The sequence below is a fragment of the Camellia sinensis genome, chromosome 12 (assembly GCF_055761805.1).
Source record: "Camellia sinensis isolate YWXY chromosome 12, ASM5576180v1, whole genome shotgun sequence".
NCBI lineage: Eukaryota > Viridiplantae > Streptophyta > Magnoliopsida > Ericales > Theaceae > Camellia > Camellia sinensis.
This window is the reverse complement of record NC_138972.1, coordinates 120,096,777-120,114,370: the sequence shown is the minus strand read 5'-3', so window position 1 is coordinate 120,114,370 and position 17,594 is coordinate 120,096,777. Positions and strand designations below refer to the sequence as shown.

Sequence of the window (17,594 nt, the reverse complement as noted above, 5' to 3'; positions counted from 1 at the left end):
ATTTAACACTAATAACAACTCTAAAGACTAATTTAAACATTTTCCTTATTATTATGATAATTTAACACTAATAACAACTCTAAAGACTAATTTAAACATTTTCCTTATTATTATATAGCAATACTTACTTGGTATTATACTCGCTGGGTCTCGCTTCATTCAAGTTGGGGTGAAGACTTGACCCATCTAGTACTCGTTCAATTTATTATAGTTCTTTTAGTTTGATAATTTGAACTATTCATTTTTAGGCCACTATACATAGATTATTCATGAAGAAAAAAAAAATATAGATTCATCAATAATTGTAATTGTATGATTTCATATATTTGTTCTAAAAAATGGACAAGTATGATTTCAAAAATTAACCTTCCAATTTTTTCAAAATAAATATGATAAAACCATGTAATTAATTACTATAAACGAATTGATTTAATTTTTTTCATAAATAATTTACACAAATTTCAATAAAGAACGAAATTAAATTTCAAAATAAAAATATGTATCAGATCTACAAGAGCATGGCTCCTCCTAGAGACAAGCTTTTCTCATATTTCATCACTTGCTTGGTGTTATTTCCCTTTATTTCACCTTATCATTCCATTGCTGATAATAAAGAGACTGATTAGAACAAATCTAAGGAAGGATCATTCCACTATCCGCTCTCCCAGTTATAACCAAACACTACTTTAAACATAACCAAAGATTTTTACGGTCGTGACCAAAATAACAATCATAATAGGTCATAACTACTATCATATTGAGTCATAACCAAAAATCATGACCAAACACCATTTAAGGCAGACCAAAGACCTCTTCATAACCAAAATAACCACCACAAGAGATCATAACTAACACATCAAGCATCTAGTACACCCCTTTTTAAGCTGTGTATTATAGAATTTCCCCATCTTTCAAATATTTCACTCCGATAGCTTGTCATAGTTCACGTTAAATTTTACAACACTCTTTCTTCTTCTACCTTTCTTTCATAATCAAGTCCACAAATAGCATCTCTATTTAGCATTGTATGAGAAAAATAAAAGATATGCATCAACATCATTGGAACAAAATGGCCCATTTATAAAATTCCAAATACTATAGCATGTCAAAGTATAAGTTTAACATCATCAAAAAGATAAATTACACCAACACCTCCTGAGATTTACTTTTAATACTTGGGGGTTTTACACTGGGTGATGGATATGGAGTTTTAGGGGAGGTTTGCAGTAGGAGATTTACATTGGGTGACTTGGGGGTGGTTTTGCACTAGGTGATTTGGGTTGTTTTACACTGGGTGTTTGATTGATTACTTCAAAGAAATAATTTTTCATGAATGCAGTCTTATGCAAATTACATGCTTGACTAATTGCTCAAAAAACTACTTTTTGCTAAACAAAAAAGTTTTCTTTGATTTTGTGACATGGTTGAGTTGTGGCGGTGATGAGTTGGTAGGTGCTAGAAAGGAGAAGGTGCATTGATGTGTAATGGGGGGAGGTGGAGGGACCAACGAGTGATGGTTGTTGTTTGTATTAAGTGAGAAAGGAAATACAGTGAAAGGAGGGAGAGAATGTGAGGGTAAATTTGGTATTTAAAAAAAGTAATCCACTTACATTAGCGAAAATTGGTAGTTGACTGTTAAGTTAACTAATGGTGAGTGGGGACAATTGATAATGCAACTTTAAACCTCAGGATGGGGGCTTTTGGCTGGGCTTGACCTCAGCACCATTGAATCATCAGAAGGAAACTAAAAACAGTACAATGAAGAAAGCTAGTGATATTCAACAAACAGAGACAAATGTGAAGATCAAATGAAAGATGCAAAAACAAACATTTAAACATGACATTGAATTTGCAAACCAAAGCAGCTTTAATCACATTAGTAATAAGCCCATAAGTTGTGTACTAGAGTGCAATATTAAACTTTTTCACATCTTTTCTACATGTACTTGTAAACCAACAAAAGAAAACCTCACCACAATGTGTCTTTGTGAAGATCTAGTTAAACCACACGGCAATGGAAGATGCGATGACAAGGAGCATCAGAAATGTTTCTCCATGAAAATCCAATAAAAATGTCCTGAAATTCCATAAGCAGCCATGATTTTCGGTCCACAACACCCTGAGTGAAAAGCTTTATCAATCGAATGAATGCAAATGAGCAATAATACAGCCTGACAAACTTGTAAACAATGTAGCCAGTTTAAAGAAACTTCATTATAAAACAAGTAAAACAATGGTTTCAGTCTAAAAAAACTTCTATTACCTAACAAGGCCCTCTTTTATTTCCTAGAGTTGTTACATATCCTTCATGTTTCCATCTATTTATATTAGTTTTTCTCATAACACCATATATTTCTTCTAAATATAATGATAGAATACAAACAAATCACCCACATATAATTTAGAACCTTCAACCCACCAAAAATATAATTTAGAATCTTCCACATCTATATAGGTGCCAGAGTCACGAAAAGGGAATTCAAACACAAGACGACAATGCACAAATTGCTAACTACAGATAAACATACGAGTAAATTAACTGAATCGACAACTTGTTTATCCAATGCCCTGCATAAAAGGGGGCCTCATTTTTTTTTATATACAATGTATATATCAGATAAAAATAAAAACAATGTTATAAAGGAAATTGGAAAAAGCAAAAATAGGTAAAAATGATCTCCCTTTAAATTGTATTTCATACATATCAAAACAAACTACCCTATCATTATTATATCTCTCAATAGTTATCATTATACTTTGCCCTTTCTCTGCATCATAACAAAGAAAATGGCAAAAGAAAAAGTAAATACTCGTATAGTTAAAGGTTAAACATGAAGAAAAAAACAAACTCTCTGTCATTATACAAATGAAAGGCCTTCATCACTATACATTTCTCTTGGTGAAAACAAAAACCCTCATCATTATATCTCTCTATGGGTCAAAATAGCAAATCCAGATCGACAAGATGAAAACTCAGCCGCATAACCAACCACAAAAGCTTTTGCAACACATGACTATGTGGTTGGTTTTATGGTTGATTCTATATTGCATTAGCAACGGTCAATTGTAAAATATAAATTGTACTTCACCCTATGAATTATGTTAACAAAATTTGAATATAACTAGGATTTTATTTTCAAAAAATTTCCAAAGAATTTAAGATCTTATTCGAAGAAATCAATCAAACAGTTACTTTATAGTCAAATGTCGTCTAAGGAAATTTAAAATTTAATTTCAAAGTGAAAGACTCGGTCATGACCTCCTCATCTAACACTTTTCCATAAAATCAAATTCCCTCTAAAGTAAAAAACCTACAGATTTCTGTCTGATCAAAAACTTTTCATAATTTCAAAAATTCTACTCGGGTTTTCTTTCAAAATTCTTTCCTCCCAAGGAGCTTTGGATTTTATTCCAAGTATCCAATCAAACAATTGTCTCCTTAGTCAATTATCTTTTGGGGGGATTTCGAATTTTATTCAAAATTGAAGATTTGGTCACCACTTCCTTATCTGCCACTTTTCATAAAAGTTGAAATTCCCCCTAAAGTCAATAACTTAAAGACTCTTATTCCATCAAACACCTTCCACAGCCTCTAAGGCTCTACTTAAGTTGGAACGTTTCTCTTTTTTAGAAGTTACTCTTTAATCACATGTTTCATTGCGGATTGAAATTTTAAAAAGGCAAAAATTCTTTCTTTTTTTCTTTTTTCTTTTTTGATCACTAAGGTAACAACCCAAATTCAAACTCAAATTCTTCACAATTGGGAAACAACCCCCCCTAATTTACTACTGATTACTCAAATCATTATCAAAATATGAGTTCACAGCCTAGATTGAACGCCCAAATCTTTGTAATTGGATCATTGCCCCAAATAACTAGGATTGCAACAGAATCAAATCACTGCAATATCAGACTCCCCAGACTTTGGAAATGAAATCACAATCTTTCTAATTGTTGATCTCTGGAATCAAATCAGTTTCAAAATATCACATAAGCACATAATTTGCATTTATGCCTATTGAGGGGTAGGGTTGCCCTGTCCTAATTTAGAAATGAGATATACGATTCACTAGATCATTCAAAGAGGCAATAATACAATCCTAGAAAGGATAGCATCCTGTCCTAGTTTGGAAGGTGCTAATGCTCTCTATATGCAAAAGGTAAGTTATGTCACAAAAAGGTACATCAGTTATTACTATCAATACAACACTCCTTCCACAAAGGAATGATCAAACAATACGAGTAGCATAATCTGATGCTTGCCTTGTTGAAATAACATAACCCACGAATAGCGTCCGGAATATTATGCAACAAACATGAGGATACGTGAATGGACCCAATCAATTTTGTTTAACACTTGCCATCGGATCTCGAAGTCATCCGCATCACCGATTGGGTGATAGCTGCCCAAGCAAGGCAATTTTGAGGAATTTTAATGATTCCTACCAGAGTGATCAATCTAAACAATTGCCTTTCCATTATATATTGTTTCTCGAAATGTGCCCCCATTTATTTTCAAAAGTGTGAGCAAATTTCAACTTCAAATTTTTTTTTTTTTTAAAATCCTTTTTAAAAATAAAGTGCCCTTTTTCATTTAAATTTTCAAAGTTTTCATTTCCTCTTTTTCTTCAGATGTTTTGAGGAGTTCGGATTTTATTCCGAGGAATCAATCAAGCAATCATCCTTTAGTCGAATATCTTACAGAGGAACCAAAATTTTATTCAAAATCAGAGATTTGGTCATCACTTCCTTGTCTAACATTTCTCCATAAAATTAAGGTTCCCTCAAAGTCAGTGGCCCAAGGATTTTTACTCAATGAAAAGAACTATCCATAATTTTCGAACTCTACTCAAATTTTATTTTCAAAAAATTTTCAAGGAATTTAAGATCTTATTCGAAGAAATCAATCAAACAGTTACTTTATAGTCAAATGTCGTCTAAGGAAATTTAAAATTTAATTTCAAAGTGAAAGACTCGGTCATGACCTCCTCATCTAACACTTTTCCATAAAATCAAATTCCCTCTAAAGTAAAAAACCTAAAGATTTCCGTCTGATCAAAAACTTTTCATAATTTCTAAAATCTTACTCGGGTTTTCTTTCAAAATTCTTTCCTCCCAAGGAGCTTTGGATTTTATTCCAAGTATCCAATCAAACAATTGTCTCCTTAGTCAATTATCTTTTGGGGGGATTTCGAATTTTATTCAAAATGGAAGATTTGATCACCACTTCCTTATCTACCACTTTTCATAAAAGTTGAAATTCCCCCTAAACAAAGTCAATGACTTAAAAGACTCTTATTCAATCAAACACCTCCCACAACCTCCAAGGTTCTACATAAGTTGGAAACTTTCTGTTTTTTAGAAGTTACTCTTTAATCACATGTTTTATTGCGGATTTAAATTTTAAAAAGGCAAAAATTCTTTCTTTCTTTCTTTCTTTTTTATTTTTTGATCACTAAGGTAACAACTCAAATTCTTTAGTATTGGGAAACAACCCCCCTAATTTACTACTGATTACACAAATCATTATCAAAATATGAATTCACTGCCTAGATTGAACCCCCAAATCTTTGTAATTGGATCATTGCCCCCAAAGAACTAGGATTGCAACAGAATCAAATCACTGCAATATCAGACTCCCCAGACTTTGGGAATGAAATCACAAGCTTTCTGATTGTTGATCTCTGGAATCAAATCAGTTTCAAAATATCACATAAGCACATAATTTGCATTCATTCCTATTTGGGGGCAAGGTTGCCCTGTCCTAATTGAGAAATGAGATCTACGATTCACTAGATCATTCAAAGAGGCAATAATACAATCCTAGAAAGGACGGCATCCTGCCCTAGTTTGGAAGGTGCTAATGCTCTCTATACGCAAAAAGTAAGTTATGTCACAAAAAGGTACATCAGCTATTACTATCAATATAACACTCCTTCCACAAGGGAATGATCAAACAGTACTAGTAGCATAATCTGATGCTTGCCTTGTTGACATAACATAACCCACGAATAGTGTCCGGGATATTATGCAACAACAAACATAAGGATAGGGGAATGGACCCAGTCAATTTTGTTTTACACTTACAGTCGGATCTCAAAGTCGTCCTCATTACCCATTGGGTGATAGCTGCCCAACCAAGGCAATTTTGAGGAATTTTAATGATTCCTACCACAGTGATTAATCTAAACAATTGCCTTTCCATTATTTATTGTTTCCGGAAAGTGCACCAATTTATTTTCAAAGTGCGTGATCAAATTTCAACTTCAATTTTTTTTTGTAAGTCGTTTTTCAAAATAAAGTGCCCTTTTTTATTTAAATTTTCAAAGTTTTCATTTCCTCTTTTTCTTCAAATGTTTTGAGGAGTTCAAATTTTATTCCAAGGAATCAATCAAACAATCATCCTTTAGCCGAATATCTTACAGAGGAACCAAAATTTTATTCAAAATCAGAGACTTGGTCATCACTTCCTTGTCTAACATTTCTCCATAAAATTAAGGTTCCCTCAAAGTTAGTGGCCCAAGGACTTTTACTCGATGAAAAGAACTTTCCATAATTTCCGAACTCTGATCAAATTTTATTTTCAAAAAATTTCCAAGGAATTTAAGATCTTATTCGAAGAAATCAATCAAACAGTTACCTTGTAGTCAAATGTCTTCTAAGGAAATTCAAAATTTCATTTCAAAGTGAAAGACTCGATCATGACCTCCTCATCTAACACTTTTCCATAAAATCAAATTCCCTCTAAAGTCAAAAACCTAAAAATTTCCGTCCAATCAAAAACTTTTCATAATTTCTAAAATTCTACTCGGATTTTCTTTCAAAATTCTTTCCTCCCAACGAGCTTTGGATTTTATTCCAAGTATCCAATCGAACAATTGTTTCCTTAGTCAATTATCTTTTGGGGGGATTTCGAATTTTATTCAAAATTGAAGATTTGGTCACCACTTCCTTATCTACCACTTTACATAAAAGTTGAAATTCCCCCTAAAGTCAATGACTTAAAGACTCTTATTCAATCAAACACCTTCCACAACCTCTAAGGCTCTACTTAAGTTCGAAAGTTTCTCCTTTTTAGAAGTTACTCTTTAATCACATGTTTTATTGCGGATTTAAATTTTAAAAAGGCCAAAAAAAAAAAAAAAAATTCTTTTTTGATCACTAAGGTAACAACCCAAATTCTAACTCATACTCTTCAGAATTGGGAAACAACCCACCTAATTTACTACTGATTACTAAAATCATTATCAAAATATGAATTCACTGCCTAGATTGAACCCCCAAATCTATATAATTGGATCCTTGCCCCAAATAACTAGGATTGCAACAGAATCAAATCACTGCAATATCAGACTCCCCAGACTTTGGCAATGAAATCACAGTCTTTCTGATTGTTGATCTCTGGAATCAAATCAGTTTCAAAATATCACATAAGCACATAATTTGCATTCATGCCTATTGGGGGGTAGGGTTGCCCTATCCTAATTTAGAAATGAGATCTACGATTCACTAGATCATTCAAAGAGGCAATAATACAATCCTAGAAAGGACGACATCCTGCCCTAGTTTGGAAGGTGCTAATACTCTCTATATGCAAAAGGTAAGTTATGTCACAAAAAAGTACATCAGTTATTACTATCAATATAACACTCCTTCCACAAGGAAATGATCAAACAGTACTAGTAGCATAATCTGATGCTTGCCTTGTTGACATAACATAACCCACGAATAGCGTCTGGGATATTATGCAACAAACATGAGGATAGATGAATGGATCCAGTCAATTTTGTTTAACACTTACCATCGGATCTCGAAGTCGTCCTCATCACCCATTGGGTGATAGCTGCCCAACCAAGGCAATTTTGAGGAATTTTAATGATTCCTACCAGAGTGATCAATCTAAACAACTGCCTTTCCGTTATTTATTGTTTCCGGAAAGTGCCCCAATTTATTTTCAAAAGTACGTGATCAAATTTCAACTTCAATATTTTTTTCAAAATCCTTTCTCAAAATAAAGTGCCCTTTTTTATTTAAATTTTCAAAGTTTTCATTTCCTCTTTTTCTTCAAATGTTTTGAGGAGTTCGGATTTTATTCCGAGAAATGAATCAAACAATCATCCTTTTGCCAAATATCTTACGGAGGAACCAAAATTTTATTCAAAATCAGAGACTTGGTCATCACTTCTTTGTCTAACATTTCTCAATAAAATTAAGACTCAAAGTCAGTGGCCCAACGATTTTTACTCGATGAAAAGAACTTTCCATAATTTCCGAACTCTACTCGAATTTTATTTTCAAAAAATTTCCAAAGAATTTAAGATCTTATTCGAAGAAATCAATCAAACAGTTACCTTATAGTCAAATGTCTTCTAAGGCAATTCAAAATTTCATTTCAAAGTGAGAGACTCGGTCATGACCTCCTCATCTAACACTTTTCCATAAAATCAAATTCTCTCTAAAGTCAAAAACCTAAAGATTTCCGTCCGATCAAAAACTTTTCATAATTTCTAAAAGTCTACTCGGCTATTAGACCAGCTATGTTGTATGGGACGGAGTGTTGGGCAACTAAGAAACAACATGTAGATAAGATGAGTGTGGCTGAGATGAGGATGCTAAGGTGGATGTGTGGTAAGACTAGACAGGACAGGATTAGGAATGAGTGTATTCGAGAATGGGTAGGAGTAGCACCGATAGAAGATAAGTTGAGAGAGAATCGTTTGAGATGGTTTGGTCATATTCAACGGAGACCAACAGAGGCAGTAGTGAAGAGATGCGATGCTGTAACGGTAGATGGAAGTGTTAGGGGACGGGGTAGGCCTAGATTAACGTTGACTAGCGTTATAAATAGAGATATGAATCTACTTAATTTGACTAATGAAATGGCCTTTGATAGGGCCGCGTGGAGAAGAAGGATTCATGTAGCCGACCCCATTTGATGGGACTTAAGGCTTCGTTTGGTTTGGTTTGGTATCCAATCAAACAATTGTCTCCTTAGTCAATTATCTTTTGGGGGGATTTAGAATTTTATTCAAAATTTAAGATTTGGTCACCACTTCTTTATCTTCCACTTTTCATAAAAGTTGAAATTCCCCCTAAAGTCAATGACTTAGAAGACTCTTATTCAATCAAACACCTTCCACAACCTCCAAGGCTCTACTTAAGTTCGAAAGTTTCTCTTTTTTAGAAGTTACTCTTTAATCACATGTTTTATTGCGGATTTAAATTTTAAAAAAGAAAAATTCTTTCTTTCTTTCTTTTTTCTTTTTTGATCACAAAGGTAACAACCCAAATTCAAACTCATACTCTTCAGAATTGGGAAACCACCCCCCTAATTTACTACTGATTACTCAAATCATTATCAAATATGAATTCAATGCCTAGACTGAACACCCAAATCTTTGTAATTGGATCCTTGCCCCCAAAGAACTAGGATTGCAACAGAATCAAATCACTGCAATATCAGACTCCCCAGACTTTGGGAATGAAATCACAACTTTCTGATTGTTGATCTCTGGAATCAAATCAGTTTCAAAATATCACATAAGCACATAATTTGCATTCATTCCTATTTGGGGGCAGGGTTGCCCAGTCCTAATTTAGAAATGAGATCTACAATTCACTAGATCATTCAAGGAGGCAATAATACAATCCTAGAAAGGACGACATCCTGCCCTAGTTTGGAAGGTGCTAATGCTCTCTATATGCAAAAGGTAAGTTATGTCACAAAAAAGTACATATCAATATAACACTCCTTCCACAAGGGAATGATCAAACAGTACTAGTAGCATAATCTGATGTGTGCCTTGTTAACATAACATAACCCACGAATAGTGTCCGGGATATTATGCAACAAACATGAGCATACGTGAATGGACCCAGTCAATTTTGTTTAACACTTACCGTCGGATCTCGAAGTCGTTCTCATCACCCATTGGGTGATAGCTGCCCAACCAAGGCAATTTTGAGGAATTTTAATGATTCCTACTATAGTGATCAATCTAAACAACTGCCTTTCCATTATTCATTGTTTCCGAAAAGTGTCCCAATTTATTTTCAAAAGTGCATGATCAAATTTCAACTTCAATTTTTTTTTCAAAATAAAGTGCCTTTTTTATTTAAATTTTCAAATTTTTCACTTCCTCTTTTTCTTCAAATGTTTCGAGTTCGGATTTTATTCCGAGGAATCAATCAAACAATCATCCTTTAGCCGAATATCTTACGGAGGAACCAAAATTTTATTCAAAATCAGAGACTTGGTCATCACTACTTTGTCTAACGTTTCTCCATAAAATTAAGGATCCCTCAAAGTTAGTGGCCCAAGGATTTTTACTCGATGAAAAGAACTTTCCATAATTTGCGAGTCTACTCAAATTTTATTTTCAAAAAATTTCCAAGGAATTTAAGATCTTATTCGAAGAAATCAATCAAACAGTTACCTTAAAATCAAATGTCTTCTAAGGAAATTCAAAATTTCATTTCAAAGTGAGAGACTCGGTCATGACCTCCTCATCTAACACTTTTCCATAACATCAAATTCCCTCTAAAGTCAGAAACCTAAAGATTTCCGTCCGATCAAAAACTTTTCATAATTTCTAAAATTCTACTCGGATTTTCTTTCAAAATTCTTTCCTCCCAATGAGCTTTGAATTTTATTCCAAGTATCCAATCAAACAATTGTCTCCTTAGTCAATTATCTTTTGGGGGGATTTCGAATTTTATTCAAAATTTAAGATTTGGTCACCACTTCCTTATCTATCACTTTTCATAAAAGTTGAAATTCCCCATAAAGTCAATGACTTAAAGACTCTTATTCAATCAAACACCTTCCACAACCTCCAAGGCTCTACTTAAGTTGGAAAGTTTCTCTTTTTTAAAAGTTACTCTTTAATCACATGTTTTATTGCAGATTTAAATTTTAAAAAGGCAAAAATTCTTTCTTTCTTTTTTCTTTTTTGATCACTAAGGTAACAACCCAAATTCAAACTCAAATTCTTCCGAATTGGGAAACAACCCCCCTAATTTACTGCTGATTACTCAAATCATTATCAAATATGAATTCAATGCCTAGACTGAACACCCAAATCTTTGTAATTGGATCCTTGCCCCCAAAGAACTAGGATTGCAACAGAATCAAATCCCTGCAATATCAGACTCCCCAGACTTTGGGAATGAAATCACAAGCTTTCTGATTGTTGATCTCTGGAATCAAATCAGTTTCAAAATATCACATAAGCACATAATTTGCATTCATTCCTATTTGGGGGCAAGGTTGCCCTGTCCTAATTGAGAAATGAGATCTACGATTCACTAGATCATTCAAAGAGGCAATAACACAATCCTAGAAAGGACGGCATCCTGCCCTAGTTTGGAAGGTGCTAATGCTCTCTATACGCAAAAAGTAAGTTATGTCACAAAAAGGTACATCAGCTATTACTATCAATATAACACTTCTTCCACAATGGAATGATCAAACAGTACTAGTAGCATAATCTGATGCTTGCCTTGTTGACATAACATAACCCATGAATAGTGTCCGGGGATATTATGCAACAAACATGAGGATAGGTGAATGGACCTAGTCAATTTTGTTTCACACTTACCGTCGGATCTCGAAGTCGTCCTCATCACCCATTGGGTGATAGTTGCCCAACCAAGGCAATTTTGAGGAATTTTAATGATTCCTACCAGAGTGATCAATCTAAACAACTGCCTTTCCATTATTTATTATTTCCCGAAAATTGTCCCAATTTATTTTCAAAAGTGCGTGATCAAATTTCAACTTCAATTTTTTTTTCTAAATCCTTTTTCAAAATAAAGTGCCCTTTTTTATTTAAATTTTCAACGTTTTCATTTCCTCTTTTTCTTCAAATGTTTTGAGTTCGGATTTTATTCCGAGGAATCAATCAAACAATCATCCTTTAGCCGAATATCTTACGGAGGAACCAAAATTTTATTCAAAATCAGAGACTTGGTCATCACTTCCTTGTCTAACATTTCTCCACAAAATTAAGGTTCCCTCAAAGTCAATGGGCCAAGGATTTTTACTCGATGAAAAGAACTTTCCATAATTTCCAAACTCTACTCAAATTTTATTTTCAAAAAATTTACAAGGAATTTAAGATCTTATTCGAAGAAATCAATCAAACAGTTACCTTATAGTCAAATGTCTTCTAAGGAAATTCAAAATTTCATTTCAAAGTGAGAGACTCAGTCATGACCTCCTCATCTAACACTTTTACATAAAATCAAATTCCCTCTAAAGTCAAAACCTAAAGATTTCCGTCCGATCAAAAACTTTTCATAATTTCTAAAAGTCTACTCGAGTTTTCTTTCAAAATTCTTTCCTCCCAACGAGCTTTGGATTTTATTCCAAGTATCCAATCAAACAATTGTTTCCTTAGTCAATTATCTTTTGGGGGGATTTGAAATTTTATTCAAAATTGAAGATTTGGTCACCACTTCCTTATCTACCACTTTTCATAAAAGTTGAAATTCCCCCCTAAAGTCAAATGTCTTAAAGACTCTTATTCAATCAAACACCTTCCACAACCTCCAAGGCTCTACTTAAGTTGGAAAGTTTCTCTTTTTGGGAAACAACCCCCCTAATTTATTACTGATTACTCAAATCATTATCAAAACATGAATTCACTGCCTAGATTGAACCCCCAAATCTTTGTAATTGGATCATTGCCCCAAATAACTAGGATTGCAACAAAATCAAATCACTGCCATATCAAACTCACCAAATTTTGGGAATGAAATCACAATCTTTCTGATTGTTGATCTCTGGAACCAAATCAAATCAGTTTCAAAATATCACATATGCACATAATTTGCATTCATGCCTATTGGGGGGTAGGGTTGCCCTGTCCTAATTTAGAAATGAGATCTACGATTCACCAAATAATTCAAAGAGGCAATGATACAATCCTAGAAAGGAGGGCATCCTGCCGTAGTTTGGAAGGTGCTAATGCTCTCTATGCAAAAGGTAAGTTTGGTCACAAAGAGGTACATCAATTATTACTATCAATATACCTCTCATTCCACAAGGGAATGATCAAAAAATATATAAATACATAAATAAATAAAACAAAGTGGATAATTATTGGACACCCCACAAAATGGAAATTTCCATATAACACCAAGAATATATCTGGTAACAAGAAAAATATGGCATTAACAACAGAATCAAGAGAAGCAGATTCTAACACATGTTTCTCCAACACTAGTGCCATCTCTGCCGAAGCCACTTCTGCGTCATTTCGGTTCAAAATGATTTAGGTTACTATCAATTGTCTTAACAGCTAGCATCACAAAGAGACACAATTAAAAGGGCTTCACAGATTTGAGTCAAGGACCAAAATACTATACAAGCACAAAAGATATAATTGGACTCTACTGTACTATTCACGATTAACTAAATATTTGGAAAGAGCGAAAGCACCAATAAAAGGAAGAAGATGATTCGTAGAAGCAATTTTCCTTATCCAAAAAATTGTGACCTTAAAAATTGTGCCTCACCTAGTCTCAATTAGAGCAATCCCTCCCCCCCCCCAAAAAAAATAAATAAATAAATAAATAATAAATAAATAAAAAGGTTGTTTCTCAATACCACACTTCCCCTGTAAAATAATTCGAAACACGATGAGGTACAAGTCCTCAAGCAGAACTTCACTCAATTTCTAGAGAGCTTGACAAAAAGTTCTTAGTCGGTAAATTTTTCAATTCAATTTTTAATTTGTTGTTAAATTGTTTCAAGCATGAATTTATTGATCTTTTATGTAGTTTAAATCATGTTTACAAGATGGAATGAAAAGAGGCTTTAGTAAAGCAAAAGCATAGCTATTTTGGGGGTGAGTTTTCATGATTGTGTAGAATTTAAATTGTGCAGAGGCCTGACTTTGATGAATTTTTAAAAATAGTTCTCTACCTCGTAATTTCATGAAATTTTAACAGGCCATCCCTCCATGAGCCTAGTATATTGTGCAATAGAAGAAAATTCCAATAAATGAATTTTAAATAAATCTCAAACTAGGTTGTGTTTTGTTTTACTACTATGCTGAATTCTATTTTAACCTACTGTTTTCTATACATTTTTTAGTCGAAGAGACACTTGAAACAATTCAAAATAAGTCAAATTTCTTGAAGTTGTGCTAGGGGAGCACAATAAATCATTGCCTTCAAACTCTATTGCAAAATGTGCTAAAATTTTATTGGATTTTCACCAAAAGTTTATCATTAGATCTTCAAGTTTACTATCTAAATCAAAAATGAAAGTGTAAAAGAATCAAGTCTTATTATGTTGCAGACGCATAGAAGAAGTGTAAATTGAATCAAATTATGGTTAACAACCTCACCTATCCACTTCAATGAAAAGCTAAAACACTTCCACTTAAACAAAAACACATTCAGAAAGTAGCATTGACAGCAAAATCGATAGAAACAATACATACACATACCTATAGGGCAAAGGAAAATCATATTTGGATCTGAGACAGAGAGGGCACAGATTGTCAATACAAAATCAAGGCATCGACATTTCTACCCTGCAATGAATCCAATATTAAAGAGATGTTCGATAAGGACCAACAACATATGGTGAATGTCATTGTATTTTTATAAGAAAAGTGAGGTCATACCACCCAGAATAGAGTAAACAACACAAATATAAGATCGGCTCTACAGGAAACGTAAGCATGAGATGAGATAAATCTGTTTAAACTAACATATTATCATCATGACAATAATCTGTTTGACCCATCATAATCCCTTTGTTGCCAAATTAATGAGCCCATAAGAAGCTCGAGGAAAAGCCAATTCAATGTAGAGAGAAAGCTCATAACTTGGTCTAATTTCTTAATATGGATTCATAAAAAGCAAGCTAACAAATCAACCCAAAAACAAAAATATTTGCGTATAAAACTATGGCTTTATGGTAATTATGTAATCATCCTCTGTTTTTGGAATTATACAAAAAAATTTAACATCAGTTATTAAATGTTTAGCTAATTTTATTTTTATTTTTTTTAAATGAAAAAGAAAGAAAGATAGAAAAGAAAAGGAAAAAGATAGTACAGAGAACTCTAGGTCAACACCAAATCAAAGCCCTAAATATAAGAGACCAGAAACTCTAGATTGTAGCATTTCGAATTAGCTAGCTCGGGATCTGCATCTGTTCAATCCAGATCAAAGTCATTCAAATCAAAAACAACATCAGCCAAGTCCATATTTGATTAGGCCACAACAATAAATAACCAAACCAATAAAAGTAGTTTGATCTCAAATCCAACATCTACGAATCGAATGCAAATGACACGCATGAGGTGGATCGAAGCCCTAACTGTTGGAGAGACAGAGACAAAGAGAGAATGAGACAAAGAGAGAAAGAGATCGAGGGAGGAGAGGAGAGGAGAGGAGCCCTAACCTGTTCAGATCAATTGAAGAAGCTGAGGTATTCTTCGTCTGCTCTCTTCTTCTTCTTCGTCTTCGTCTTCGTCTTCGTCTTCTGTCTTCATCTTCTTCTCCTTCTCCTCCCTTTTCTTCTTCGCCTATTCTCTCTCTCTCTCATTTCACTTTCCCCTCTTTTGTTTCTCTTTTTTTTTCTTTCTTTCCCCCTTTTTATGATTCACCCGTTTCTCTCTCTCTCTCTCTCCCCTCTCTTTTTTTTTTTTCTTTTTTCTCTTTTTATCCTTATTTTTATTAAACCTAAAATTCGTAAAATAAATTATTTTTATTTAAAAAAACTCATTTTTTATTAAAAAATTAAAAAAATATGTTTATTAATTTTATTATTATTGTAATTGTATAAAAATTAATAATTTTTCTTTTTATTTTAGACACATAATAAATAAATAAAATTATATATATTAAACGTGTTCTCACCATGTTGTATTCCCTATTTTTTAAAAATTTACGTATTCCCGTATCCATGTCGTGTCTCGTGTCCATGTCCGTGCATCATGTCATATAACCATGGATATCCCAAGAACTAGTGCAAAACTCAACAATCCAAAGTCTACAAGAGAAACACCTTGAATGGGAGCAACAATAATAATTAATGATTACCGTGTAACAGTTTGAGTTCAATAACAAACATTATGAATCAAACTAGAACATGATTCTCTAGGAACCTAAGGGTTCAGATTATACAGAGCTTAGAATTAGAATTCGAAACTCAAGAGATTCATATATCTAATTGAGATAAATCATCAACCACAACAAGCAACGTAAATTATAGTTAAAATTTGAATCAAATTGTTTACCTGAATCGAAGCTTGAGGCACACGATTCTCAACTGACACCTAACTTGCACCTAGCCCCTACTATCTCCATTGCCTGCACCTAGCCTGTCAAAACCTCCCAATTACATATCTCAGCAAGACAGCCCCTACCTAACATGGTAACCATCTAATGCAAAATGCTTATATCCAACAAGGCATGTGTTTTTTCCTAGGAAATCCAATTTTAAATTACATTTTCTAACAAAAACAAACTATTTCTCAACAACTACACATCCAGTTATCCTCACTTATCTCAGCAAAATCACAGGAAAAAAAATAAAATAATAATAAATAAAAATGTGGAATCAAATAGAAAGAAATCAGGAAAGTTGAATTGGTGAATCTGAATGAATTTGGTGGGTTTTAATGTTTATCATAAACGAGTTTAGATAGAAACGAACAGGAAAATAAAACCCACGAAATCTGTAGAGAATCTCATGCGATTTTGCAAGAAATGTAACCAATCACCTACTTATATAAAAGCATGAATTGAGTGAGAATGCCAAATAGAGAAAATTGGGAAAATTTATCAGGTGCAGCTAAGCTCACCGATCTCCGGCTGTGCCATGTGGCCGGAGTGGTTTGCCTGGGAATCCAATAAATGCCGGAGAACCAAGTCCATCTTCGATGTACCAAGAGAGAGAGAGAAGAAACGAAAAGGAAGCAAATATAGGGTTTGTGTTTTTGACATATTATTTTAAAAATAAATTTTTGAAAAGAATTTAAAATTTTTGAAAATTTGTTTAATTATATATTTTGAAAATAATTTTCAAATGTTGGAGTTTGGGATGATTTAATATATATATATATATATATATATTTTGTAGTTGATTAAATGGGTGTAAGAGAAAAAAGTGATTGAGAAAAAGAAAAGAGAATGAAAAAGTGATTATTAATGTGTAGTTGAAAAATAAGTAATTTTGAAAAAAAAAATTAAAAAATTTTCAACCAAACATGTTTTTGGAGACAAACCAAATGGACTATTATTTTTACAAAAAAACTAGGTCTCAGAATTTGGCACCCCAAATTTATCCACAAACGGATATATGTGGTAGAGATTGAATTCAATTCATGCTTCATTATAGATCATGTATGAAGAAAAATATCATGGGGATTTTTTTTTTTTAAGATCCCTGATACTAAGATTTTATAGCATAATGGATAATCGATATTTTTATAATGCCTAAAGTCCCTCAACATCGATATAGAGAATTTCTCTGGACAAATCACTGAGAAAATTTTAAATTTCTCTGGACATATCACAGAGAAAATTCCAATTCCAAATTTCTCTAGACACATCACAAAGAAAATTCC

General features: G+C 33.1%; 1 long non-coding RNA gene across 1 annotated transcript; it reads right to left on the bottom strand.

Moving 5' to 3' along the window:
- Positions 1 to 1,843: 1,843 nt before the first annotated feature.
- On the bottom strand, positions 1,844 to 15,598 carry LOC114285929 (uncharacterized). The gene is made up of 3 exons (XR_003637359.2): positions 15,425 to 15,598; positions 14,460 to 14,546; positions 1,844 to 2,119 (listed from the first exon to the last, which is right to left on the bottom strand). It is a non-coding gene; the product is annotated as an uncharacterized LOC114285929 (long non-coding RNA).
- Positions 15,599 to 17,594: the final 1,996 nt, after the last annotated feature.